Source organism: Nothoprocta perdicaria, unplaced genomic scaffold, assembly GCF_003342845.1.
Source record: "Nothoprocta perdicaria isolate Ctin4 unplaced genomic scaffold, notPer1 scaffold_115, whole genome shotgun sequence".
NCBI classification, from domain to species: Eukaryota; Metazoa; Chordata; class Aves; order Tinamiformes; family Tinamidae; genus Nothoprocta; species Nothoprocta perdicaria.
Window position 1 is genome coordinate 708859 of NW_020454261.1, and position 10770 is coordinate 719628.

Sequence of the window (10770 nt, forward strand, 5' to 3'; positions counted from 1 at the left end):
ACCCTCGCGTCTGAGGAGGAGGATGAAGCTGCTCGTTACTCTTCCTCCTGCGTCGCCCCTTGACAGTCATCCAATTAGCCAGTGTATTTATAACGTGAAGTAGACATCAGCTGCATAGGAATCTGCTTATCGGAGTTTGCCATGTAATTTCAAAGGAGATGATATGAGTGTTTAATCCATTTTTTCTCGTCTTAATTGAACAGAATTTCTGCTGAAGAATGGCATTATTGAGAGGATGATTTATGCTGTAGAAAAGGAGGTGGCTTTAAATTTTAAAATGAAAATGATTCTGGTTCAATATAGACATAGATAACTCAGTAGTTGTAGTGATAATTACCAAATTTGCATTTTTATGGTCATTTACAATGRATTAGATGCTTTTGTGGAGGTGACAAGTGTATTTTCTTCTTTAATACCAGAACTGGATGTTACCGTTGGTTTCAGTGGGTGTCATTTTTCTGTGAAAATCATAATTTTGACAATTTGAGTAGTACTGTTTCGTGGTTAATTTGTTCATGTGTTCTGACAAGTGCATTTGAAATTATTTTTTTTTTGGTGAGGGGAATGTAAGGGGAGTTGGTTCTTTGAGCTTAGTTTCCGCTTTTATTCTTTTTTTATTTTTTACTATACAAAGAAGATGTATTAAAGAGAAAGTGCTGAAAATGCTTTGCTATACATTTATTCYGCATTCCCATCGGCATTTGTGAGGCATTAAAATTTCATTTTTTGCTATGTGAGCAAAATAATATTAAAGGAAGGAAATGTGTGTGAGTTAAGAGTGTGAGTGGGGAAAAACAAACTTGGTCAACTTATTCCTGAATTTGAACATGGTCTGTAGGCAAATTGACGATGACAGACAAGGATTAAAAATAAAGAAAGATCTTTAATTAGCAGGTGTGGAGGAAGATCAGTTTGAGGAAGGTAACATCTGTAAGATTTATTTCTTGGAGATGAATTTGGTTCTGGAGCTGAGAGCCTGTTTGCTTATTTCTAGTGGGTTTATGAAGGGCTCTGCTTAGGCAAGCAGGAGGATTTGTGGCATTCCACGGTACTGGGCATTTATGCTGAATTATATTCCCATTTTACTCACTTGACGYGTTATTTTGACTCAAGTGACTGGAAATACAGGTGTTTTTCAGTAACTTTTCTTTCTGTTTTATGCATTTTCTGTACATTTGAGAGCAACTTTGCCTTGGAGGGCGAGAAGAAATAAGTTTAAGAAATCTGTATTAGGTAACTGAATCCTCCAGAGATTCTCGCTCTGCCTCTGGTGAAGTTGCAAAATAATTTTTGTTGTTTCAGCCTACCTGTCAGGGGCGATAACATTGTGTTGTATATTAACGGATAGGATTTCTCTTCTCTCTTAGCTTTGTCCTTCAGCACACAGATGCAATTTAGTAAAACCACATGAAAGCTGCTCAGATTTGCCTGGTTTCGTTAGGTAAAACTCCTTTGTCTAGACCTGATGCAAAAAGCTGATTTGTGACTCTCATTTTTATGGTCTGTGTGTTGGCTTCAGAGCAGAAATCATCTGCACCCAAGCTCCTCASTGGGGTTTTCTCCCTAGAAAATACCTGGAAATCCTGGTGTTCCTGGGACCCCAACTGTCTTCCTTGTCCTCTTGGCTGCCACAGGTAGCTGAGAGGGGAGGCAGGGTCACCCCATGCTGGATTTGGCTCCGAATGGACAGTATAGAGCAGCCTTGGCTGCTGTAGCCCTCCAGATCAAAGAGCTGTGGCCAAATTCTCAGTGAGTGCTTTGGTCAGAAAGTCTTSCCCGCAATTCAGGGATAACAGTTTTCCTTCCCTACGCTAAATTAACTTTCAAGGGCAGGCAAATCCCACAGTGCAAATTGGTCAGGCAAATTTAGCCCATTTTATCTATATTATCTGTATAAATATAGAACACTATTTTCCTATCACAAAAAAAAAAAAAAAAAAAAAAAAAAAAAAAAAAAAAGGTATTTTATTAACCAGCTCCTAGAAACTTCTAAAGCTCCCAAGAAAGGAGGGTCACCAGAAGTCCAAGATTTCAAACTACAATTTAAACAAGCACAGTTAATATCTGAAGTCTTTTTATTTTAGTGGTGAGGTGCTTGATGAGGACATTCCAAACCAATTCTGCACTTTTTTCTCTAATTATCTTAAAAGGTCCTTTGTCCATAGTATATTGCAGCTTTATCTTCTACATTTTAACYAGGAGCTTGGTCCTTCCTCCATGCAACCAAAAAAAAAAAAAAAAATTACCTCTAGAAGGTGTAACATCTACGTGCAGAACAGGTTTGTTGGTCCTACCCCAGCCCCCATTGCTCAGCCTGTGAGGAACAACATCTATATAATTTGATTTAAAGGAATTCCTTGAGCTTCCTCTTTTGTTTAGAGAGACCAAGTAAGCATAGTTATTGCTTGTACATAAATTTATCTGTGGGTCTTCAGCATAAGGTAGTGTCTTAGCTTAAGTCCTAGAGTTCGGTTAGTGCTCAAATTTTCCCCATAAAACAGGTTAGAATCACAGTTAAGAAGAAAAAGATCTTTTGAGTTTGCTCAGCTGGTGGACCTGTCATAGTCATCCTTGCACATACACCAAGCAGGTTCAAAAAGAGGTGCTTGGATCTCGGACATGCTGGGGAACCTGCCAAATACATCTGCATGGTGCTAATTAAAAGACCAACTCCACCAGCACTTAAAATGCTTGCTGGCAAAATAGCAAAGCCTCTTAGGGTGCAGTGTCATATGATAAAAATGTCCTTTAGGTGGTATGGCTTGTACAACTTCTGTGAAGGAAAGGAGCTGCACTATCAGAACAGTGATTTTCTGGCAGGCCAACATTGTCACCTGGTGTTTTTGTTGACTGTTCCCTCTCAGGAGACCAAAAAGCCACACTCGTGTCTCTGATTGTGACATTTTTTGTTGTTGGTTTGATTGTTTGGTTGACAGAGACAGCAACTCTGTCCTCTTTGGGCTGGGAACTTTTATAGCAGGGGAAGCTTTACTGTAAATTTWCCATGGATTTACTGCTTACATTGTAAATGGGTCATGTTTATTCTGGTCACACGCGAGGTGTAGGTGTATAGATTGATGTGTGTTATTAATAAAAAAGAGCTTTGGCTTGGCTGCTCGTGGAGGTGACGTACACAGGTGTGCAAGTACGTGCATTTCAAAACCACCAAACTAATATTGGGGTTGCARCAGCCACATACAAATGGCAGATATGCCAAGTCAGTATTAACCATGATTTCATGAGAGTGAAAAGCAGCACTGGCACATTGCAGAGATGTTCCTGTCATGACTAACCGCTTGCACTCTTTCCGGAGAGGAATTTTTTAGTGCCCAGCACAGGCAAACACTAACATTGCAGGTTTGCAGAAGTTTTCAAATCTATTCCCAGCTGGCAGGAAATAAAGGAATTGCAAGTATTTATTCATTTAAAATGGGAAAATCTCAAAGCTGTAAAGTAGATTTGACAATGCAGTTTTTTATTGAGCTTTACTATCGTTATGGGTTAGTGAGATAACTGTGTGATGCCTGACAAAGAGAATTGAATCTACAGACACTGTCTTGCTTTCCTGCTTTCTTGGTTTCCTACTTCTAAAAATTACTTGCAATTACTCTGGGATTTGAGCTGAAACATTTAAAATAGATTTGGATCATTGTGCTTGTGGGTACTTACTGTACTGCTTCAGCACACACTAAGGCCAGATCTTCAAGGGTTCAGGGAGTATGAGCAAGTGCTTCTAAAGCTTCTCATCTTGGGTGCCCACAGTCCATTTGCCATTTTTAAAGTATTTACAGCTGAATCTTGATATTCACCTTTTCCTTTGGAATACTAGACAGGAAAGTACTGATATTATTTGCTCTTCAGTTTGGCTTTKGTCTTTCTTTCCCAGTCCTTTACTGGTTTGGTTGATGGAGAAGAACCTAACTGGAGTGGCAGGTGCTGGTGGACATATGCTCATCCTGTCTGCAGAGACATTAGCACTTCAAAGTGCTGATGGGACTGGGTGGCTTTTATACACAAGCTTCTTCTTTTCCTGACCCAGAACTACTCCAAGTCCTGGGCTTACATTCCTCCATCCCTCTGGGATGGCTCATGTCTCCCGCATCTTCATGATTGATGCTAGATGCTCCATTTTGTAGTGTAGTTGTACATCTCTCCTGCTCACAGTGCTCAACTGCATGAGCAAGGATGTTGTTTCTGGTTGTTTCGCCCACTGCCTTCTTGGCTTCTGCCCACTGAGATGGGAAGTGGTTCTYGGAATTTGCCTTCTCCCAGCCTGGCTCACTGGAAGATTGTGGGAAGAAYGAGCTGGGAGAGCACCTGAGCCCAGCTGACATCTGCAGCAGTGACAAGACCATCCAAAATTCCTCTTGTGGCCAGCACATTTGGGATGGGCGCTTTGRGCCCTAATGTGTGTGTATCTGAAGGAATGGTGGTGTTTAAGCTCACTGTCCATCTGGGTCTCAAGTAGGTTATTCTCAGATGTTGTGCCCTTTTGCAGCTTGTATTTTCWCTCTTTACACTCCCCTTCTCTTGGACACTAGCTGCCGGTGTCTCAGTGTTCAGGACCAGGCTTCATTTGCTCTTTGCTGGTATTTGAGGTTCAACAGCRTGTTGTATCTACTTGAGGATATGCAAGACCATGCTTTAGGTCTTCCAGTGGTGCCCTCTGGGATAATCAAGGTAACGTATTGAATTAATCTCTATTGCTTTGYTTATTGCTCAGTGTTTTGTGTTGGCTAAAGTACCATAATAGTTATTTTCAAAGTTCAATTCTTAATAGGTCATCTTTGCTTTTATTATGAACAACTGTATCTGCAGTTGCTGAGAGTTAATGAATTACTCTGCCACTAAAAATGGTCTAAGGAAAAGGTGAAGCATCCCAAGATGTATTATGGCTAAAAAAGAAGAGCAGASCGAAAATATCTGGTAAATATTGATCTCTGATATTAATTTTAGGGGCTCTATGGAGTTGTAGGTATCAAGAGACTGTGCTTATGTGCTCCCATCAGCTTAGTAGCATGAGGTGAGTTAATATTTAGGAACTTGTAATGAAATTTGAGTTATACCATTGCAATATAGAACCCCAGGAATTGTCTGCCATCCGAAGGCTGAAAGAGGTCTGAGGAGGGGTCATTCAGTGAAGGGGTTGACACTTGCAGTATACTGAAGCCTCCTGTAGGTGAACTGGGCATAACTTGGTGAGATTGATCAAATCAAATCATCTCTGAACCCGTTTGATTGCAGATTTGAGGCAGGAAACCAAAGCTGCCACACAGAAACACCTGCCACAAGATCCAACTGCTGCACAGCAGAAACATCAAGTGGCACGACACAAGGGACTTCTGGAAACGTTTTCTGAAACTTGCAGCACCAATGACGCCCTGATGCATTTAGGAAGCACCCACTCAGTGTTTGTTTGGGGCTAGATGGAAATCACGGTTGTCTCATTGTGTTTATTGCAAAAATGCAMATGTAACCTCTTGGTGTGAGGTGCTGAATGGGAAAGATGATGGCTGGATTCACAAGGCTGTCATTGCTCATGGGCCCTGTGCAGAGCTCCAAGGGGGAATGCTTCGTGCTCTGCTATTTCTCATGAATATTTAGGAGGATGTTACCCACAGTTTGCCAGAGGTCAGGAGTTAGACTGGCCACATTTAGGGACGCATGGAAGCATTTGCCCTGCGCCTTGTCCCAGGAGCTGGTTGTGTGGTGCTCCAGGGAGCCAGGACTCTTGACTCCAGCTGTGGATCCCAGCAGCCCCAGCTCGCTGGCGGTGGAGTGAGGACCTCCTGTAAGTCCTTRTGTTCTGACAGCAGCTGTGCCTACCTAATCTTTGATTCTAGAACACTTTGCATTGTAACCAGCTCTGCTTTTGCAGGAAGCAATTGCCATGCTGCCTCCTTCCATCTCCCCTTTGCAGTGAAAGGTAGGTCAAATTAGGGACTCCAGCAGCAAAACGGGGACTTTATTGTGCGCTGTGCTGGTGCACAGTAAAAAGAAACAGCACCAGAGAGTGTGTGTTTTATACAGGTTAAGATCAGTGATGGAAGGAGGCACAGCTGCGTGGGATACAAATCCTGGCACTCCAGGCCACGCTGGCTCTGCCTTTGTTGGGGTATTTTGTGGGCGCAAAATCACTCATGCAGCCGGAATCTGTTTGACTTGCTGATGCCCACAAGTGACAGCCCCTTGGCAAGCACAAGAGGCTGCTCTTCCGAGTCCTGATGCGGAGTCCCAATGACATCCCAGGGCGTTGCCGCTGGGCTCACCCCAGCACTTGCTGTCTCTGCTGGGGTCTCTGCGTGGAGACTTTGGCCCGTGAAAACACCCTTGTGGCAAAACGGTGCAGAATTGCAATTATCCTTCATACTGGCAAGGCAACATCCTTTTCATTAGGATTTTTACAAGGACAAACTCTTTCTGATTTGGGCTATTTTACCAACTGCTAAGAAGTTTTCCATTTATAGTATCCATATCAGGTGGGTTTTGTTTTACCTTTGCCCTGCTTAAAAATTAAATGATGCTGGGAAGAGGAGTAATCTCACAGATAAGCACTTTTTTCCTACTCTTCTGTAGTTCATGTGGGAGTTAGTATACCCTGCTTTTGGATGACTAAGGAGGAAATTCTTTTTTGGTTAGAGTAATGCTGCAAATTCACTGGAATTCTTTTTATCATGAGTTTATCACTTCCTCTCCTTGGAATTTGTAACTTTTAATGTTACAAAACAGAAAAAAAAAATAATTGTGACTGTATATTATGGAATTTGTCTCCTGTGGAAAAGATGCAAAATATTTAAATGGCTCTCTTAGATTTAGCATGTTTTGCATGGGGAATTAATTCTGTATCAGGGTATTTTTAACAACTAAGCAGGCTGGGAAAGGATCATGAATATTCTAGCAGTTGCCATCTTTCAGATGTTTCTTTTTTTTTCTAGACTTAATTAGTGCTCATATCATCCCTTCAGTATAGGTGAGAGTAAGTCTGTTCATCTTACAGATAGGGAGGCGGCTTTGATTTATCACAGATCTCCAAGAGATGGCAGGGTCGAAGTCAAGTTTATGTCTAAGGAGTTTCTGGTTCATCTTGTTAATCTCCATACCTCCTTTTTTTTTATAGAGAGTATCTGGATGTGCATGTCTGGAGAATACAAATGGAGTTTGGACATACAAGCACCTCTGAGAAACCATGCCTTTTGGGTAAACATATGTTTATCCTAACCTAGTCATTCGCTGTGATTCTGATGTTAATGCTTCTCAAAAGGTTTGATGGTGCTTCTGAAAAGCACTGTTTGCTTTATGAAATTGTTATTGTATTTTGGGCATCTATTATTCATCCCTGTGCTCAATCTGACATTATATCATAAGGTTGCTTTTAGATTTCAGAGCTTTGAGCAAAAGCTGTTTCTGTCCCTGACTTCTTATGACAGTGTCTTTCCCTTTGTGTCTCTGTAGTTCCCTTTTATGATTTGTGAGTGATCGTAGGAAAGTATTAAAGAGGGCAGAGAGGCTGGTTTGATGTTTGTAAAAGGCTTTGATAAAAGATGCAGTGCATAGACTTGGCATTTTATCCTATTTTTAACTTAAAAGCACCAAGCACTCAGATCTAATATTTATGTAAAAGGGAAAAAGAGCTAACTGTTGTTGTTGTTGTTGTTATTAATATTATTATTATTATTATTATTATTATTAACACCACCAGGTGAAGTAAAGTAGGAAAGTCTCTCTCTTTGGTATCCCAGGAAAATTTTACTTTCTTCCTTTGTCCATGTATGGCAAAGCTGACCCACCCAAGTCAACTATGTGGAGCACGTCAGAAGAGATCAGCTGTGGCTTTGAAGGCCTCTTGGTCATCGGCTTGTGCGCTCACCCTTCTGGCAGCACCGTGCTCCTGACAGCCGCTGAGACGAAAAGCAAGAGTCAGCTCAGTGGGGCAGTGGGGAGATCTCCGTGTATCCGATTACTCAGCATTCGCCGGCGGAGGGTCATTGTACTCAGTGTGTGTGTGTGTGTGTGTGTGTGTTTTCAGTACGGCGAGCCATGCGCTTCCGACAATTGATCTATCCCCAGAGAACCAGAAAAATAAAACATTTGAGAGTGTTGGAAGCTTCTCTCGTTTCCGTAAAAGTCAGATTACAGTAAAGGCAGCTCTGTAATAAGTAGCTTTGCTTGCTCTGTAGGAGATGAGAGGCTGTGTGCAGACTGGGTGATCTGGGATTTACTGATGAAAGCTCTTGTCATTATTTCCAACCTCCTACGTGTTTTGGCGTTCTCTTTAATCTCCCCTATCGGTGTTGCTTGCTTGTGATGTGCCTGTACACTCATGCATATTCATGCATGGAACTGTGATTTGGGACTGCACACAGAAGCACATGAATAAAAYGTAAGCAGGTGCTCTCTTATTTGTGTGTGTGTCCATGTGGAGGCATGGAGAGAAAATTCCTATGAGGGGGGAGGGGGTAGGACGTGCACACGTTTCAGTGGCATGGTCAGTGACTGGATTATTTATCTGTAGAGGGGCTCTCACTTTGGGTATGGAGAATCCTAATGGTGACAGCCTGCAGACCAAGTCTGATATGGATTTTGATGCTTGCTCACATAAGTCATCTTCTTGTCTGATACGGAGTGGAAGGGCGTTTCAGTCTTGGCTACATCATCTATTTTGATGGGGCACAAAGTCTCGAAACACCCCTTGGAGTGAGGAAGAGTCCTGTTATCCCAGCAAGAGCCCCAGCAGAGAGCAATGTTGGTAGGAGTCCCAACTCCTGGGGAGTAATGGGTAGCTATCACTGAATCACAGAATGGTTGAGTTTGGAAGGGACCTCTAGAGATCATCTAGTCCAACTCCCCTGCTCAAGCAGAGACACCTAGAGCATGGGGCACAGGGCGGCATCCGGATGGGTTGGGAAGATCTCCAGAGAAGAAGAAGTTTTAGGGTGACAGAGCTCTGGAACAGGCTGCCCAAAACCTCCCTGGGCAGCCTGTTCTAGAGCTCTGTCACCCTTAAACTTCCTCCTGGTCTTGGGAGCAGAGCTAAGTACCTGTTGGTGTTCTTGACCTGTTCGATCAACACACACTTACCAGAAGGCTTGGAATTAACTCCCATGTTAATATGAAGTAGTTACACTTTAGCGAGGTGTTGCAGTCTTTCACACATCCAAAGCAAGTTAGCCAAGTCCCATTCAGGTCCTTGMGAGGGAACCTCTGTGTGAAACCATAAAAATGCAGGGAAATATCAGCCTCAGACTGATAGGAGATACTGAAGACCTGTGTTTGCTTGGGTGTCCTTGTCAGAGTAGAGTCCTCAAAGTCGAATGCCAAGTATCTGCAGGATGGAAAGCAAACCAGTGATACTCTGTCCTCGTGTTTRCAGCTAAGTCCCAAGTATGTGATAGCAGTGGTTGAGCCTTCATTTATGTCACACATGGAAGACTCGCAAGACTCTTTAATTGTACCCATAGATAACTTCATAAGATGAATAAATAGTTGAAATCACCAAGTCTAAAGTACAGTGTAGCTTTTTTGGCTCTTCTGAAAGACTGTGTAACACCATATGTGTGAAGGTGCTATAACACTGTGCAGAGTAACTTACTAAACTTGGCTGACTTTTAGTAGGTGTGTGGCAGCAAATGGAAGTGTATTTCAAGCTTCCAGTAAGGCTGGGATACCCCAAATGTTTGGGCATCCTTGGTTATTCAGTTAGATTAAAAAGGTGGTAGATGACAGGGAAGAGGGGAGCCCCTTGCATCTCCCATATGAAGAGCCTTTAAAGGCAAATACAGTGGTGGAGCGAGGCATCCTTAYGCCTCACTTTGTTTTATTGCCTTTGTACTACAGGCTGTCCCTTCAGATAAATCTACCAAAAGCCAGTGTGTTCCCTCCACCCTTGCAGTCACAAGCTCTGTGCTCGAGCTGCTTCCTTCACCCCACATTTGGAGGCTTTCATGTCTTTTGGGGGAATAGGCCCTTCTGGTCCCCGTGCTAAAGCGAGGTGCGGAAGGAGTAGGTCAGCGGTGCTCCCCAGCAGGAGCAATGTTGACCAAGATGAAAAGCAACCCAAAACAACCACCAAAAGGTCTGGCAAGCGTCAGGGTCTCCTCTGCCTTGTTTTTAGGCTATTCTGTAATCAGCTGTCACTTCAGGGTCTTGGCATATTGGACTTCAGCAAGTACAGATTGAAAATTAAACAAACAGTCCCTGTAGTATAAATATTTAGTTCACACTGTTTAGGAACTGCACAGAGCAGGAGACAAAGTGAATTTCAAGTTCACGACTGTCTGAAAAACTGTAGGAGGATGGCACTGGTCACTGGTCAGCTAGTGTGATTGACACATAGGTTTTGATGTCTCTTCTTCTGTGAATTTCTTTTTTTTCTTATTGTTTTTTCCTAAAGAAAATGACATATTTAAATATCCTCTGGAGAGAAATAAGGCTGCACTCTGATTTATGTGCGTTGCTTGTCCAAAACTCTACCAGTGGAATTTTCTCAACTGCTGTCGTAAGTCATGGGTGAATTAAGCCAGCCCTGAGAACACGACTTGCCTCGGGATGCGTATAATTTCTTTGGTGGGTAAATAAATTTCCTTTGTTTTTACAGTAGTGGGCAGACGTGGCTGAAGCAACCTCAGCGTCTGCGTCCTGACGTTTGGAGCAGCGTTTCTCCGGATGCCTGAGCGTCCGGATGCGCAAGCCCGTGCCCGGGAGGCAGCGGCACCTTGGTAGCGTTACCACTTTGCGATGCTGCGCYCTGGCTGGCTCCGAGCCCCAGCCTTG